The sequence below is a fragment of the Balaenoptera borealis genome, assembly GCF_965194805.1.
Source record: "Balaenoptera borealis genome assembly, chromosome: 8".
NCBI classification, from domain to species: domain Eukaryota; kingdom Metazoa; phylum Chordata; class Mammalia; order Artiodactyla; family Balaenopteridae; genus Balaenoptera; species Balaenoptera borealis.
In genome coordinates this window covers 48,917,096-48,936,213 of record NC_138865.1, presented here as the reverse complement: position 1 = coordinate 48,936,213, position 19,118 = coordinate 48,917,096, and the positions used below count along the sequence as shown (strand labels likewise).

At 37.4% G+C, this 19,118-nt stretch overlaps 1 protein-coding gene and 1 long non-coding RNA gene across 3 annotated transcripts in view; one reads left to right on the top strand and one right to left on the bottom strand.

Moving 5' to 3' along the window:
- The window catches only part of LOC309632767 (uncharacterized protein), a 1,168,925-nt gene that overhangs the window by 283,706 nt on the left and 866,101 nt on the right, over positions 1-19,118 (bottom strand). For both annotated transcript variants that reach the window (XR_014247049.1, XM_082400626.1), the window contains one exon: positions 5,325-5,395. The gene's annotated coding sequence lies outside the window, so the exon portion shown is untranslated. The remainder of the gene's footprint in view (positions 1-5,324; positions 5,396-19,118) is intronic.
- LOC309632783 overlaps positions 1-19,118 on the top strand; it is a 664,345-nt gene that overhangs the window by 274,256 nt on the left and 370,971 nt on the right. The window lies entirely within an intron of this gene.

Sequence of the window (19,118 nt, the reverse complement as noted above, 5' to 3'; positions counted from 1 at the left end):
TTGTTTTATCACAAATATTCACTGCACATGTTTTCTACTTATTCCTTCTAATGGCTGTCCCCTGCTTTTCATATAGCTCAAATCCAGATGTCTAAACTGTTATGTGTATCAACAGAAAAAGGGAATGAACAGAATCTCACAACATTTTAGTGAGAAGAGAGTTAAACATAGAGATATCATTCCTGCATTTTGATTTGTGTGTGCACTTATTTGGATAATCGGAAAGTTTGTTTTTTATTAGTTAGACTTCCTGGAACAATTAATCAAGATTTTAATCACTACATCTATAAAAATAAAGTTACATGTGCAGACTAAGAACTTTCTAGCACAGAACTGTATTTTTTTTCCCCTCTTCCTTTAAAGTATCAGGAATTTCCAAGCTATCAACATTTGCTAAATCTGGTCATGCATAGTCTTCAAAAATAGGTTTCCTTTATTTTCAAAATACTTTCCATTTCAGTAGGTTTCCATGAAGTGAAAACATTTACCATAATGGACGAATTTCATCAGGGAACTGTTTAACAGTGTCCTAAATGAATAGAGCAAAAGCATTGCAAAGATATAGTAAAAAGAAGTAAGCCTCTTTCAAAAAAAAAAAAAAAAGTGCTAAAATTTAAAGCCAAGCCTTATTCTGAAAACTGGACAGTATCCCAGGTATTTTGCCTAAGAGTGAGTGAGGGCCGCAGAGAAGTCAGAGACAAAAGAAAAATCTGGAGTAGAGTTAGCTGGATTAGACTCAGCTAGACTAGGTCTGGTTATAAAGCAAGACCACCATGACCAGGGGAGTTTACAGTGAAACTGACACACAGGCCAGGAGTTGTGGTGTTGCCAAGGTAGAACCGATATTGATGTAAGGTGCCTGGAGGCAAGACAGAGAATGCGAGAACCAGAAACTAATGACTCATTTCAAACATGAAACCACAAGATGAAGCAAAAGCCAACTTGAGCAAGAAGAAACAGGAAGGAAGAGAGTGATAAGCACCAGCCAGAGCATGTGCATGAAATTAAGTTAGACACATGTATGTTTCCTGATTCATGAAGCCAGGGAGGAGATAAAAATTCAGGCGGCAAGTCATGAGGTACTTTATTTTGATTTGAATATAAGTAGTCATCACAATCAATGAATACAATTAGTCGTTCTCATCAGTTTGTATGTACAGACCCTTAAAAATGTTAGGTGCTCCATATACAGCTGTAAGAATGAATAAGGAAGATCTCTATTACTGACATGGAGTAATTTTCAGGATGGATTTTTAAGTGCAAAAGGCAAGTACAAAAGAATATAGCATACAGCCTTTCATAAAGTAAGAAAATATCAATATATCTGCTCATTAGTGCAAAAAGTAATTCAGGTAAAAAAATTCAGAAACAAATGAGATGGGTTACCTCTGGGGTGGTGGGAATAGAGTGGAAAGGATGGGGGAATGAGAACGGGAGTGGATCAGAAAAGGAGAGGAAGAGAAACTTCTTTGAGTGTACCTTTATGTATAGTTCTGCATCTTAGAATCATAGCAATATTTCATAAACAGAAGCAATAAATAATTAAATTCAAACTGGATATAGGGGAAGGACTGAAAGTGGAATACAAAAATAACAAATAAACTTAATCCTATTACAAATGAATAAATAGTCCACTGCAGGGGTCAGAGAAAAATAGACTAAGTAACTCCATAAAAAAAATAAAAGTATTTTCACAAGATACTGTAAGCCTAAGGAAAAAAAGAACTATACACAAATATAATGCTTCTGTTGGTAAATTTGATTTCACTGGAGTATGAATTAGCAATTCTGCGACTATCATATGTCAGTGTATCTGATAGTAATGGATTGTGGGTAATGAGACACAGGTTTCTCACTATCAGAGAAAGGAGTTACAAATAAGGAAAGGAGAAGGCTAGAATGAACTAGGTGATGTTAGATTGGAATTGGAAATATCAGTTGGAACTGATGGATTTTATTAGAAATAATGTGAATTGTTAGGAAATAGATGTAGATGTGTATATACGTGGGTTACTATACATACAAATATTTTCTAGCTGTATTCACTGAGATGGCATAACAGCAATGTTATGTACTCTATGCCTAGATCTTGGTTTCTATAAACAATTCTCCAAAAGAAACAAAAACACTTGAAAAATTACTGATTCTAGGGCTGGAAAATTACTGAGGAAGTCCAAGATGAGCTTGGAATATCTTAGAGTTCTGAAAAGTAAGGAAGTGTTAAAACAAAAAAAGGATGAAGGTCACAGAAGCCAACTTAAAGATGTTTCCAAGAGCTAAAGCTGAGACAATTTAAGGAAAAAACTAAACAGTAATAAGCAATGGATAATAGCACATCAAATAAAATAAATCTCCATGAGTCTATATTGATATAAATAAGTAATTAAATACATAAACAAATAAATGGGGTAAAAGGGGTAGCTCTTCCTTATACTAGGATTGCAATTAATAAATGTAGGAGGAATGATAGAAAGTTACCATTTGGTGAACATTTTAGTAATAGGTACTGTAGGCAGGAGTCATCAATTAATGCTAAAATTACTGGGTGAAAGTATGATGAGAAACAAAATATTTGCATAGTCTCAAAGTATCTCTCTACAACATATTTACTACTTTCAAAAGAAAAATTTGAAATTTTACAATGGAGAAACCTGGCAAAAATCTCTAACTGACATTGCCAAAAATAAGACATAGCATCAATTCCTGAACATTTTCCTAAACTCTGTAGCCATTTATCTGAAAACTTAGAAAACAACACTTCCTATGTTAGAAAACATAGAAACACTACTTCTGTTGGAGTGATTTTCCTCCTTCTGACTTTTCAGGCACAGTATTTCATAAAATGTACCCCGTGCAACTAAATAATGCTATGGACTTCCTTGTAGTTTCACGTCTGATGACAAGGAAACTGTCTGGTTTAATGTCTCCTGAGCTTATTGGAAGACTCTAGCATAGGAGCTGAGCTTTAGACAGTTTTGACCAAATGACAGTCCTTCTCTGTTTAGTGACAGAGATAATCTGATTAACTGAATGGACCTTGCTACCACTAGGGTGATAGATGTTACACCTGTTTTTCTTGTATCACTTATATCACAGCTTCAAAGGCTAAGTAAGAGAACTTAACGCCTGCCTGTACAAAGTTCCTGGACATCTAGGATATTCCTCACCACAGCCATGAGCCAAACAGATGCTACCTCTCAGATGTAGCATCTACTTTGATTACACCACTAGCAGTAACTATTGCCTACAATGCAAAAATGTATTCCCCCAAAATTATTCTGTAGAGTGCTGTTTTTGAGGGATGTTAAATGGTGTTCAGTAAAAGGACAGGGGAGGGGATTTTGTTTGAAAATATACCCCTACGAAAAGGTAAAAGGTATCTTATTGTTACCAGAAAAACAAACCACACCAAGTTTAAATTTCTATCTCTAATAGTGAATTCTTACTTCAGATATCTAAATAAAGACGTAATTCCTGAAGATTATATCTGATCACATTAAACAAGGAATTGGTTAAATTTAGGGAAAACAGAGTTAAAATTTTATGTTTAACACATGAATTTGCAAAGTTTGAATTGTCTTCAATGTATTTTTAAGAGGGAAGAAATGGTGTACAGCTTTTCACAAACCTATTCGACCATCTCACACCACCACCTGCCCTTTTTCCCAGAATTTTTTTAAGGACTAGCATTTCCTGAAACACTTTTGGGAAACAGTATTTTAAGAAACAATAAATTAGTCACAAAGTAATCTTCAACTATAATAAGTAACAATAGAAAAATAAAGTCTTTGTGCTTACGGTTGTGCTTAGAAATTAAAGTGTACACTTAGATATCAACAAAAAATCCAATGATAAACAAATATTAAAATGCCAAATGGTTCAGATGATCATTCCCACAGGGTTTATCAACATAGGTTAGAATCAGTAGAGGAGGCAAAGGAGCAGAGCCTGGAGCTGAGCTGTGATGTGTGAGTAGGTTTTGCATAGGTAGAGAGCAGAACTGCACAGTGCTACACACAGAGTAGGTGTTTGTTAAGAGCTTGTTAATTAACCAGCTAGCCTGAACCGTATGGCCCTCAGAGGAAGCATGGCCTGGCTCAAACTGGAGAGGAGCCACGAGTAAACTTTCCATCTGGCAATGATGCAATGGAGGTGCCTTTGCAGAAAAATCATTAGAGGCTCTTGGAAGAGATGGCACAAGCACTTTATCTAGCGACTTGCAGTGAGACCGTTCAGGCTGTTATGCCTGTCCTAGAATTCTTCCTCCAGAGATGAAAACTTGGCTGAAATGGTAGAGGGCTTGAGGGTACAGTATATCATCTCCATCTGTCTCAAAGAGCATATATTAGTATCTTCCTCCTGAGGAAGAACTAGCCCATTAAGTTATGACTGTATCATCACTCCCTACACTCACTTTCCACTCAATCAAAAATACTGGCTAAGCAAGATCATAGAAGCAAGGCACTATGACAAGTATGGTAATATGGAAGGTCGGAATGCTTATATCAACTTATCTGGAATGAAGGAAGCCAATATAAACCTTGTTAAAGCCTTCTTAAGTGTATGATTCATATCTTATCCATCTATGTATTACATTGCCACACAATGAACATAGTGTATGCTCAGTACACAACGAACTTTACCTAGCTAGAACATGGTTTAAAGATGTCAGTGTCTAAGGCCTAATCACATAATCATGTCATGTATTGATATTTAGAGTAGCTTTCTTTTTCTTAAAGAATCCCACCTTTCTGATAAGATAGGAAAGTACTCTGCATTAAAATTCAATACTGCCACGAGTTGCCACCATACTTATGAAAAGACCTGCTTTGATTCACAAATGACTTGGAGTTTCCTTGAAGATACTTTGATACGTGCCTTATGATGCCAGATTTTACAATAACCTTTTATTTTTAAATGCAATGACATGAAAAGATAAAATCTCCACATAATAAGTGGTCTTGATAAAAATGCAAATTGATAAAAGAGTCAAGTTGTCTCCTTTACTCTTGAATTCTTAACTCAGGTACCTACATACAGATACAAATTCCTAAATATTATATCTGATTGCATTAGACAAAGGATGGGTAATCTAAAGATGATTTCCTTTGACCCCTTCTAAAGCTGCATGCATTTATTGAGCATTCTCTATAATTTTTGATGTATCTAGTATTGTCAGTTATAAGATATTATTGAATATTTATGAATAAATTATTTTGGATATGCCCTTTCACAAATCTTAGGTCCTTCATTATCAATAAACAAATCTGTTGAAATAAGGACTTTTCATTAAAAGTGAGAATTGAGTGGTATAAGTTACTTACTCATTCATTGTCCAGATCCTTCTATGAGAACAGGGACCTTGTTTATCTTCTTGAACACTGAATCCCATCTCCTAGGGTACAAGTAAAATAAATTTTACTTCAATGTATAAATGAATGAACAAACTAATCAATAAGTAAGTTGCACCAAGGAAACATGGATGTGTAACCTAGCAGGACCCTATGAGGCCTTCCCAGGACAGATACCTCCCCCGTATCGTCTGCTGTAGCTCCTCTCTGAAGTACGTAGGTAATAGTATCTGCACACTTCCTGAGTTGTTTTACAGATGCTAAATCCACCACCAAATGGAAGAAATTAACTACTTGATGATCATGAACCCCCAGACCTACGGGCTCCTAAGGATTGATAATATTAACTGCCCTGTTACCTCACCATCAACCAATCAGAGAATTGTGTGTGAGCTGATCACATACTCTGGGCCACTCCTTCCCCCCTCACCTGGCTTTTAAAAATGCTTTGCTGAAACCCTTCGGGGAGTTCCGGGTATTTTGGGCATGAGCCACCTGTCTCCTTGCATGGCCCTGCAATAAACCTTTCTCTGCTCCAAACTGACATTTTTGTTTGGCCTCACTGTGCGTCAGGCACACGAATTTACGTTCAGTAACAGGTACTTTAAATGGAAAGGTACCTGTGATTTTCAAGGGTTCTCTGATTAGGTCCCTTGACCATCCCTGGCAGATATGGGAAAAATTAGGAGAACTTTTTAGCATCTCCTCAGTGTTGCCCTGTGCCCCAGATAGGTTCCATTTCCAGAAGAACCAAATATAGTCAGGATCTTTAAAAGCTATAAGGAGAAGCTGTTCACACTATGTGGGTCAGGACTAAGAGCTTTGTGTCGTTTGAATTCTGTGCCAATCTCTAAAGCACTTGGTTAGGACAATGTAACAATGGATTCTTTCCAGATGCTACTAGCCTCGGGACCAGAGAACTCTATCTACAGTGTTCACTGTTTGACTCCAGTCTTTGAAGTCTTCTCGGAAACTGTGCCTTAAAACTGTACACAAGCTCCAAGCCTCCCTCTTTTATTACTTTTTTTGTTCAGAGCCTGAGCTATCACCACTCAATCAAGTTCTTGCCTTATTTGTGTTTTATGCTTTCAACTTAGCCTTCACTAAGATCCTTTAACCTACACTCTATACCCCTAGGCCACCCAAGAGCCCAATTTGCTCTGTCTTAGGAAGGAAGGAAAGAAGGAAGGAAGGACATTGGAATCCAGAGAGCAGCATCCACTGCCTCAGTCACAGCCCCTTCCTCTTCAGGAGCACCCCCTGCCTCCAAAGCTAGAGACCACTCTGGAAGGTTTCCTAGGCCCCAGGACCTGGCCAGCCCAAAAAATAAAGATAAAGTGAGAAGACAAAGAGGACATCAGAATCCAGACATTAAAACTGTACTTCTTTGGGTTAAGCACACATTCTCCAGAAAATTTTATTTAAATCCAAATAGCACACGGAATCTTCAAGATGGAAAAAAAAAATCATTATATCTTTATTTGAAAGAATTGATCAATCATAAAGCTTTCCTTCAAGGAAGAAAGCAACTAACATGGGAATGGATTATTGGGCATCCAGAAGGAAGAGACCCTAGAAGAGAAATGAAAAAGGCACAGAAAGAGAGATAACAGGACTCCAAAACCTAACTTTGCTTATCATACGTTTTTCCCTGAGTTTGTATATGTGCAGAATTTGAATGCACCTGAAGCCTTCAGAAGATTCTAGCATATCTTTTAAGCCCCAATTCTATTCCAAGCAAAGTTTATAGACTTAAAAGTACAATACTTAATTTTATTTGGAGCAGAGGAAGATACATAGACCTTTAACGGTTCTATTTGTGATAATAATCTGGAAAAAAGAAACAATATTGTGCCATATTTGTATTTTTTATGAAGTCTTACTAAAGGCTATGAGTCAAATAATATAAAAACTGTTTTTCATCTATTTTTCTGCCTCCTGATATATAAAACTCTACTAAAGACAGCTAATTCATCTTTACCACATAAAATGTGACTTTTCATAACTGCAAAAAAATAGTACACACATCATTTAAAACTAAAATGGGAAAATCTTTATATGAGCAATAAATATAATAAACATGTTTAAATGTAAATTTAAAACACAAACCTCAGACAATGAGCCTACATGAACACTCTGATATTTAGACATTTGTCAGGCAGCCTTTTTCTGTTTTGACAGCTAAATGAATGTTATATATAGAGGGACTCTCTTTGGAAGATAGACTTCCTTGCCTGGTTTCCTTCACTCTGAATACAACAGTAAGACATTTCAGTGTGTGGGAAGCATCTATGGTACAGAGAGTTGGAAAACATTCAGGCTTGAAGTACCAAAACAGTCAAATACTTGCAAAATCCAATATGCTCATCCATAATGATTCCTTCTCTATTTAAATCACATTTTCAAAGCCTAAGACAATCCAACCTGTAGTGTTAACAAAAGCCTCTTGCTTTTGACCATCTTATAGATGAGCTTAAAAAGAAGGAATATGTAATCTAAATGTTAACAATTTTCAGTTCTAGGAGGTGTCTTTTTTCCAGTGCTCAGACAGGAGACAAAAATTAACTGCAATCATCACATCTTTATATCACCTGTAGTCTTTGCTCTCTCTTTTTTTTTTTAAGTTCCTGCTTTGTATAAAACTATTGATATTAATATAAGAGGAGAAACCAGCAATGCAACTTTCTGCATAAAAGAAATTATTCCCAGAATCTTGGCTTTAAGTTGATTAATATTCTTAACATGGGTTTCATTATATCCAGCTGGAAATTATCTTTGAGATCTTTGGATATGACTAATGTGTGTGAATTTTAAATTTGTGAAAACAAAATAACAATATTGTTGATGATTCATCATTTATGGCAAAACCTTGACAATTTTTTGCTTTCATAGTTTTTAGGAGACCAGGGCTGTAAACAAGTGTATCTTTTTCTCCCATACTCTGCTCATACTGTGCTTTTGAGGAGAGCTTGTTTGAATTATTCTACCCTAAGACAAGTGTATTTAATATATCTTCTTTCACTTCTGATTATGTCTAGTGACTTAATTAACGGAATGAATATTTTTGAGTAGTGCAGAGTAAGTATTTAGAAGAAAGGAGAAACATAATGAAAGTGAGAAACTTGAGAAATATTAACACTCTGGCAATATTAATTTTGTTAGCACTATGACAGAAAACATTCTAATACACTGGACAAATATTAGAGCTCTTATAAAGAGCGTGAAGGAAAACTCATAATGAAATCTGGAATGTGTTTTAGTTTTAGAATTTTACTGAATTTGTAAACATAATGGACATTGCAAATATCATGCTGAAAATTTCTGTCAGATCTGACCAAATAAAGTAAACCCATTAAGAATTGTGGGTAGAGTAAAAAGACCATAATTTAAAAAAAAATTACTTCCTGCTTAAAAAAGTGCGTTCACAATAAGCTCCTTTCAAAGCATTTGAGAATTTAGAAAATAAAAGCTTACAACCCCCAATATTCTAATTGGAGTAAGGTCTTTATAGAGCATTATATATAATCTTTTATAACCTATATTTGTTAAATGATTACAAATAAGAACGAGAAAAAAATAGTTCTTAAAAGATATGAGAATGCAAATGATCTCCTAGGTGATAGTACTAAACATAGTCACTTGCTTTCCATCTAAGTCATAACATTTCACACATGCACTTAAAATTTCTACACTTATTTCATTTAGATATTTCTTTAAAAGATGCAGCCAATCTAAGCACAGCCATAAGATATAAAGCACTGTAATGAATATATGACAATGACAAATAGAAAAAATAGCCAGAAGACTTAAGTAGATACTTTATAAAAGAGGATATCCAAAAGGCCAATAATCATATGAAAAGTTGGTAAACTTCATTGGTAATCACTGAAATGCCAATTATAACATTTTGGTATTACTATAAATAAACCTTACAGAATGTCTAAAATGAAAAAGACAGATATCACCAAGTTTCAGCCAAGATATGTGTAAATTAGTACAACATTTTGGGAAAGTTTTTGGCAGTATCTTCTGAAGCTGAACAACAATACTCTATGAGCCAGCAATTATCACTCTAGATGTATAACTATCAGAACTTCATTCTACACACAAAGACATAAAAAATAATATTCACAGCAGCACTATTAGTAATACACTCAACTGGAATCTTCCAAAATGCCTATCAATCATAGAACAAGTATATAAATTGTGGCATATTCGCACGATTAAAGGTTATACAGCAATGAAAATGAAGGAACTATAATATGCAACAATGAAAGTGAATTTCACAAATGATATTGAACTAAAGAAATCAGACAGAGGAGTACATACTGTATGAATCTATTTATATAAAGTTCAAAACCAGGTAAACCTAATCTGTGATTTTAGAAGTCAGATAGCAGTTAACCCTGTGAGGGATAGTGATGGGAGAAGGCACAAGAGGCCTTCTGGGGCACTGATTATGTTCTGTTTTTTTTATCTGAGTACTAGTAACAAGAGTGTGTACACACGAAACTTTATCAAAGGGGCTTCCCTGGTGGCGCAGTGGTTGAGAATCTGCCTGCCACTGCAGGGGACACGGGTTCGATCCCTGGTCCGGGAAGATCCCACATGCCGCGGAGCAACTAGGCCCATGAGCCACGACTACTGAGCCTGCGCGTCTGGAGCCTGTGCTCCGCAACAAGAGAGGCTGCGACAGTGAAAGGCCCGCGCACCGCGATGAAGAGTGGCCCCCGCTCGCCGCAACTAGAGAAAGCCCTCGCACAGAAACGGAGACCCAACGCAACCAAAAATAAATAAATAAATTAATTAATTAAAAAAAAAAACTTTATCAAAACATATACTTATAATTTGAGGGGAAGGAAAGTTATCTTCAATAAAAACTTTACATTGAAAAGTAATTATTACAAGTGCCCAGAGGAGGATTTATGCCTGGAAGGGATCTAGTTATGTGTTTAAACTGAATTGAGTATTTAAAAAATTTTTTTTAAGTTTTAATCCTTTAACTTTATTTTACTCTCTTTCAACCCTGACTTCTTTTTATTCTTTTCATGTGACTCGAGTTGTTGAGGGCATTTTGAGGGTCCAGCTAAATGGAAGTTGAGTTGCATCCATTACATTTATTTTGTATCAAATAGGATAGATTTATGTAGTTTGCAGTCACTTCCATGGACAGTTACATTATTGGTTGCTGTGCCTGTAGAGGAATGACTTCTGGGAATTCTCTGATGGCCCTCTGGTATTATGAGAGAATGCATCAGGACCAGAGATCCTACAGAGAAAACAAACTATCTACACCCCTCAGCACTGGAAATATGAGGTTAGTGGAGGAGAAATACTGTTTGAATATAGAGACCAAAAACTATTCTAGAAAAATTCTTCCAATAAATACATATCTAAAATTTAAGTGGAGGATTTATTAATTTTTGGTGTTTCATCAAAATGGAAGTTTCCCCCTTTCAGAAATATACCTTCCAAGGGAGAATATGTAATTATAAAACCAGCAAAATTTTTATGGGAATCAGACAAAGTAGAATTGATCAATATTCCTGTTTTGTAGGGAATAAAACTTACAGCAGTACTAAAAACAGTGGTCAATTTCAAGTAAGGTAGTACTGAAACATGTTTTTCAATTGTTCCTAATATTCTCTGACTAATGACATGGGCAAATAAGGAAAACAATTCCTAAGATAGTCATAAATTTTTTTTGAATAAACACAAGATGACTACTATGGAAAGCATGATGTACTTAAGGTTTCACTTAAAATTAAAGAGGGCAACAATTTAAATTTGAAGTCCTCGACTGGTAATTTGCATGGTCCTTAAAGACATGATTTGGAGACTAGAAATCCGATTGCTGAAGATCATGGTCCAGTAGTCTAAGTGCTGTGACCCCAGAGAATCCAAAGCCTGTGGCGACATCTTCTGTCACCTGCTGTATTCTCTTTGGTGAGTATTTCCGGTGATTACCTCAATGGCATCACTTTTCCCCCCCTTATGTGAGGACAAGTGTAAAAATCTTCACATTGCTCTCCGTGGCAGGTGTTCTGGATTCTGATAAAACAGCCACATCCTAGGTTTATCTCCAAGGAATGACAGCAGTCCATACCCTATATACAGACCCCTCATTTCCAGGTTCCTTCAGAAAAATGAAAGATGCTTCCTGTTAAAAAAAAATTTTCTTTCTCAGGTAGTTTTTACACCTTCTCCAGCAATAATCATCCCTCCTTGCAAGAATACAAACAAGATACAACCACATTACAACACTGTTTTGTTTACTTTTAAAAGCTTCATTTAAAAAAATCTTTGTCTATATCTAGGAACACTTAATGGTTTCCTCCCTCCCTCCTTTTCTTTCATTTCACATAGAAGAAAAAGAGTAAAGGGGAACAGTTTTTGAGCACTCTTATCATATGTAATATACTTAATCCTTACAATAATTCTTGAAAGTAGGTATCATTATCATTATGGGTCAGGACCTGAAGGAGGGGAGTTTAAGATGTAAACATTATTTTCCAGTTTTAAGTTGAGAACCAAAAGCCATTGTTTTTTTTTTTTAATTGAGGGAGAAATAACACAGGGTTGACAGACTCGCCAGTTTTGAGAAAAATAAAAGTAAGCTTCCTGTCTTCCTTCCACTGGCTCACTTACCCTGAGCTGAGGTGAGAGGGAGGTCTGTAGCCTAAAGAAAGGAAAAGCACTGTTAAGTCTTCCCAGTGGTGCCAGCCTACAAGATGGCCCCAGTGATCTCTGTCTCTTGCTATTCACAGTGATAGTAATGGTATCTTACTTTCATGATTAGGTTATAAAAGACACTGCACTTCCTCCTAGGCACCCCTTCTCTCTCTCTCGGATCTTTCACTCTGGGGAAACAGAGCTGTCATGTTGTGAGAAGCAGGGTGGTGGAAAGGCGCAGGAGGTGAGAAATTGAAGCCTCCTGCTGACAGCCACAGGAGAGAGCACTGTAGTGAATCCTCCAGCCCAGCCAACACTTCACGTGACTGCAGCGCTAGCTGGTAACTTGATTGCAATTTTTATTCAGGCAATGCAATGCCTGACATTGTGGTTAGGTTTTTCCCTAGTCACAGAAGAATTTCCTTTTCCTTAGGGGGGGAGGCTAAAATTTCTGAAATGTGATCACACTGAACTGACAGCTTTTTTTAAAATTTTTGTTTATTTTACAAAGAGCTGAAGGTAATTAATATCTACAACTTGATGTATTTGGAGTCAAATATACACTTGTGCAACCATCATCACCATCAATGCCATAAACTTATCCATTACCTCCAAAAGTTCCCTCCTGCCTCCTTTGGTTTTTTGTTTCTTTGTTTGGTTTTTTTCTCTTTGTGATAAGATCACTGAACCTAAGGTCTACCCTTTTACCAAAATTTTAGGTATACAATATGGTATTGTTAGTTATAGGCCTTATTTGTATATGAGATCTCCAGAACTTATTTATCTTGTATAACAAACTTTGTACCCTTTGACCAACACCTCCCCATTTCCACCTCTCACCTAGCTCCTGGCAACTACCTACCATCCTACTCTCTGCGTCTATGTGTTTGACTTAGATTTCACTTATAAGTGAGATCATGGCAGTTATTTGTGTTTCTGAGTTTGGCTTATTCCACTTAGCATAATGTTCTCTAGGTTCATCCATGTTGTTGCAAACGACAGGGTTTCTTACTTTTGTAAGGCTCAGTAGCATTCCATTGGATATATATGTATATTCCCCACATTTTCTTTATCCATTTAGCTATCAATAGACATTTAGGTTGCTTCCATATCTTGGCTATTGTGAATAATGTTGCAATGAAGATGAGAGTGTAGATAACTCTTCAAGATCATGATTTAAATTCCTTTGGATATATACCCAGAAGTGGGATTGCTGAATCAAATGGTGATTGTATTTTTAATTTTTTGAGGAACATCCATATTGGTTTCCATAGTACCTGCATCATTTAATGTAAATTAATTGTAATTAATTTAAAATTAATTTTAATTGATGTAAATTAACAGTGTAACGGGTTCCCTTTTCTTCACATCCTCACCAATGAAAAGGCAATCTATGGAAAGGGAGAAAATATTTGCAGACCATGTATCTCATAAACAGTTCATGTTTTAATATCCAAAATATATAAGGAGCTCCTATAATTCAATAGCAAAAACAACAAATAATCTGATTAAAAAAGTGGGCAAAGGACCTGAACAGACATTTCACCAAAGAAGATACACATATGGCCAACTGGTATATGAAAAGGTGCTCAACATCACTATTCATCAAGAAAATGCAAATCAAAACCACAGTGAGCTATCACCTCACACCTGCTAGGATGGCTATTATAGAGAGATATATTTTTAATGTTTGTGGATGTGTGTGTATATGTGACAAGACTTGGTGGTAGAATAGGGAGAGATGTATAGGAATTGATAACGGGTGTCAGCATTCAGCTAGTCTAGGGGGAAAAGACACAGCACTCTTAGAGGATAACAAGGTCCTAAAGAAGTTGGAGAGGGCTTCCCTGGTGGTGCAGTGGTTGAGAGTCCGCCTGCCAGTGCAGGGGACACGGGTTCGAGCCCTGGTCTGGGAGGATCCCATATGCCGCGGAGCAACTGGGCCCGTGAGCCACAATTACTGAGCCTGCGCGTCTGGAGCCTGTGCTCCGCAACAAGAGAGGCCGCGATAGTGAGAGGCCCGCGCACCGCGATGAAGAGTGGCCCCTGCTTGCCACAACTAGAGAAAGCCCTCGCACAGAAACGAAGACCCAACACAGCCAATAAATAAATAAATAAATAAATAAATAAAAAAAGAAGTTGGAGAAAGGTAGACATAATGGCATGCACGTGGCAGGCATTGGAGGGGGGATGACAGTAGAGATGCTCTGGAGAATACGTAAGTTTGTCTGGGCAGCTGTCGTGAGGCAGATGGTAGGAGCAGGATGAAAAAGAGCCCACAAATTCATTTTCTATTTCCAAACTATAAAATTATTAGAAAGCTGAAATCTTATTGAACACTTCTCCAAGAGATGATTGGGGTAGAGACAGGGCTGGGAAGGCAGAGGGAGGCTTCTATATGTTGTACAAATAAAACTTAGTCATGATTTTTATGCAGCTTTCCCTTGTTTATGCCTTTTGTGCCATATAAAATAGGTAGGCGGTTCCAAATGCCTCATGCCCGATGGCAGCTTCTTTCCATGCCTCAGTCCTGGGGTGGTAACAGTTTCTACTGTCCTTTCATGAACCTTAAGTTCTACCTGGTCCTGTTAGGCCCAGAACTCCTGCCTCCCTGGAATTCTCCTTCTTCTGAGCTATCACTTCTCATGGGTAGTTCCATCTGTCTTCTCTGTGCTGGCCTTCAGCCACTTTACCTTGATTTCCAAACAAACACAACAACACTTAGAACCATTCATACATGGTATGCACGTCTGGCAGACTTGAAGTGTTGCAGGGATTAATTTTCTACAGCAGCACCACAAATTATGCAAACTAAAATCTGAGATTGCCTTGCTTTGGCAGTGATACACTCCAACTCATTCCAACTCCACTGTTTCTTTCTTTGTCTTCCTACTACTTAGCCCAACTCCTCATCCCTGACCCACCAGCAATCCCAGACTCATTCACTCCACAATTCAGTTCCCTGAAGTGAGCTCCAGCCTGAAACTTAACTACAGATCTATTTTTACCTTTTTAAAACCCAGACTCTGATTAATGTGTTCTGTTGAACGGTGTGCCCTCCACTTTGGACCTCATGTATCTCCTTCCCGTGGGGATAACCTGTGCCATCCCCTTCGCCCACTCTTCAAGAGCGGAAGCAGCAACAGTCTTTTTTGTTTGTTTGTTTCTGGTGATTCACACAGATAATTCAATAGCAGAGAGTGGGGTTATTATTTGGTGACAAATATTTTTTACTGTTAGACTTGATGTTTGATTACAGGCCGTTTGGGGGAAGCTCTCAGAGGTGCATGGAGCGCACACTGCAGGGCTGACTCCGGTCTGGTCACTTCATTTTTTCAGACAATACTGAGTTATACACAGTGTTTTCCTAGACATGATCTCATCTGATCCTCCCACTAACCCTATGACTTTGATAGGACAGGTAGTGTATCAGTCAGGATCATATCAGGGGACAGAAAACAAGAGAGAATTTAATGTGAAGGCTTAAGTAGTAGTTAACTTTCAATTCACTATTGCCAAGTGTTAAAAAAAAGAATTCTAAAGTTTCACAAAAGTATCTACTTTATAAAGTCCTTAGGCGGGAGGGAACAGAGAAGAGGTAGCAATTACTACAATTCAGGAGCTTGGAGGAGGGCTCCAGAGGAGCTGAAGTTCAGATGTCTAAGGAGCTGGTGCAGCTCCGACCATGCTGGCATCTCTGAGCTGGGAAGAGGGACCCTGTGGGGCAGGGACCCAGACCTCAGAAGTGGGAGCTCCGGCTGGTGCTGGTGTTTGGAGCAGGGAAGGGCAGCATGAAGCTGGTTCTGGTGGGATAGGGAGGGTGAGAGGGAGGGAGATGCAAGAGGGAAGAGATATGGGAACATATTGTATATGTATAACTGATTCACTTTGTTATAAAGCAGAAACTAACACACCATTGTAAAGCAATTATACTCCAATAAAGATGTTAAAAAAAAAAAAAAGAAAACAGCAAACAGGATTCAACGGCTCCTTCGGGAAGGAACTGCTGCTGACAGGGTGAAGAAGGCCCGCCAGAGTGACTCATAGAACTGCCCGCCATGGGAAGGAGCTAGTCCATCTTCTCCCTCCAGGCGTGTGGTCTCTCCCTAGTGTTTGCTACTGCCAGAGCCTGGTATTAGCCAGCCAGCAAAGCAGGCACCAGATGCTTCGGTCCGAGGCCAGTACACACAGAGGACAGTGTGGAGGTTAAGGCCAAGAACTTAATAACTAGGACAGATAATTTTCCTGGCCTAATTCTGCAAATCAAAACAAAGAAGGAAAATCAGGCTTAAGAGAATGTAGCCAAAGCAAAAGAGCTTGCTTTAAGATAATAAAGCTGGTAAATGATAGTGCTGGCATTTACATTCAGATATCTTGATTATAAATGTCATACTCTTTTCACTAGACCACATTTCTTGAGGCCCAACAACTGAAATAACTCACCTAGAATCATGCACTATTGCACTGGCAGAAAACTGAAAAAAATATTTCTTTCGAAATATCCAAATTATCATTTTTTTCTGTATATCACACTGACTCAAAAATGTCTCCTGGAGATGAGGAGAGATCAAGTTTAGGAGAAAGGAGAAGTCCTGGTTGGGAAGAGAGGGGGATCTCAAATCCACAGCATTAGGGAGAAAGAGCTAACCAGGCAGGGGGAACCCCCAAACTGAGAGAATCAAATGCCCCATACATTCATGAACTGATTCACTCCACAAACAATTATTGCATGCCTACCTCATTCTAGACACTATTTTAGATGATGGTGGCTCAGATTTGAATAAAAATTCCTGCTTTCATGCCGTTAACAATCTAGTAAGGAAGCTAGACAATAAATAATATGAATGGCATATACAGTATGTTAGAGAGTACAGAAAAATAAAGCAAGGAAGAAAGATAAGAAATATCACAGAAGTGCAGGCATTTCTCTGCAGGCTTGCCAGAAAGATCCCCATGGAGGACTGCGTCAGAAGACGGAGAATGAAAAAGGGAGTGCAGCAGCAGAAGCAGGCATAAGTAGTAGGAAATGGTGTTAGAGAAATAACAGAGGACCTGTTCATGTAGGGCCTTGTTTGAAGAAATCCACTGCAAAAGATTGTATTATTTGTTCATTAGTAATCGCCACCTCTCCCTGGATGACAATTTTACTTTCTTTCTCCTTGACATCACGTGTGGCAATGTGACACGCTCTGGTCAGTGATGTGAGCATACATGGTCTATGTCCCTTCAGACAGAAGCTTTAAGAGCTAGCACATGGTTCGCCATATTCCCATTTCCCTTTTTCAGGATCACCAGCTCTATCAGCCTCGTTCTCAGAGGAGAGCTGATGGGGAACTGAACTTCAGCAAACCTGAAATGGACATGTAAGTAAAGTATGAACTCAACCTGTGTTGTTAAAAGCCACCCAAGGTATCAGTTTGTTACTGCAAAACAATTTGGACTATTTTGGATGACGAATACACTTCTTCTACTTATGTATGATTAGTACTCAGTCCTAGTTTTTTGTTTTGTTTTTGTTTTTCTTAAGAATAGCACTGGAGCAGTAAAAAGAATATGTTGCTTTGAACTTGGTGCTCTAGTGGGTCCATCCTTTTGAGGGAACGCTACTCAGATGGACGGTGGTGCTTTCAGTCAAAAAGGGAAAGGTTCAAGTCACAACATTGGTTACTCTCTTTCACACAAACTACCGGTTAAAGAAAAATTCAGAATTCCATGTGGAAGTCATTCTATCTTAAAGAAGTTGGTTGCTGCCAACTTACTCTTTATGGAAGTTATGTGATATAGTACCTTGTTCTAACAATTGGGAGAATCAAAGAATACAAAAGAGAAAACAGGGAAGAGAAGAAAGTATGTTATGTTCCCCTTTATGCTGCATCCATCCCCACTCAACATTTTATCTTACAGGCAGCCATCAGTCTTCGCAATCTGTCCACTCAGTTTCCCAACCTCACCTAAATGTCTTTACAAATATACCATCTACTGTTTTCTGTCTTTGCATTCTAGCTACAAACACATTAATTCTCCTGAGGAAAAAATGGAGGTGAAGAAAGAGGGAAGTTAGAATATGAAAACATCCTAAGTAAGATGAGATACCAAATATCATGGTGTACCAACTAAGAATTAGTGATATAATCAAATAAGAGAAATACACTGAAAAACACCATTGGTCTTACATGCCTCTATTAATATCATGAAGAAATTATCTAAGGCTATTTTTACAATATTTCTCTTAATTACATAATACATTCCTTAAGAATAGGAACCTGACTCATTCATTTTTTTATCCCCAATACCTAATGAATATTACTTAATAACAGGTAAGCATAGGAAAAAAAAGTCTGTTGAACTAAAATTAAAAACAAAAGTAGAATCAACTGGATCCCTGCAGAAACTGATCTTTTGTTTGAAAGTTTATTAACATTTAATTTGCTTTTCATACCTCTGTCTCTCCCTCCATCTAGCACATGAATTAGCAGTGACATGTCAGAGATACCTAGAAATCTGCATATATATACATACATGTGGTTATATATATGGCTACATAATTATGAAAATATATACATATATATAATTTTAAGTATTTTTATGTTTTGTTTCCTATTATATTTGATCAAGGCATCAGTTAACTAAAAAGACACAACACTTTTTTTTTTTTTTTTTTTCCTGCAATGCAAGGAAAGCCTGCTGTAAGAAAGAACTGATTGCTTGAGTAGACATCTCAATTTCTGGATCCTTTGATTTTCCTGTCATTTAATACTGAAAGCCAATATTCTCATAAACCTGTAAACTTTATTTTTATTTATTGAATTTCTGGAAAGTGCATCTGGGGAGGGGTTTGGAGAGAAAAATAATGGGTCTAGAATGTTATTACTAATGTATACAGGAGCTGTCATGTTAAGAATGACTACAATGTTGTTAATATGACTTTAGCAGAATACACATAGCCTCTAAATGGTGACATAAATTACATCCAGTGCTCATATTGCTGCTTGATGCTATTACCTAAGACAATATAAATTTTACACTTGAAGTAAGTTGGCTACAGTCTTCAATAAAGAGCCAGCTCTCACACTGCATCTTCTACAGCAAAACAAA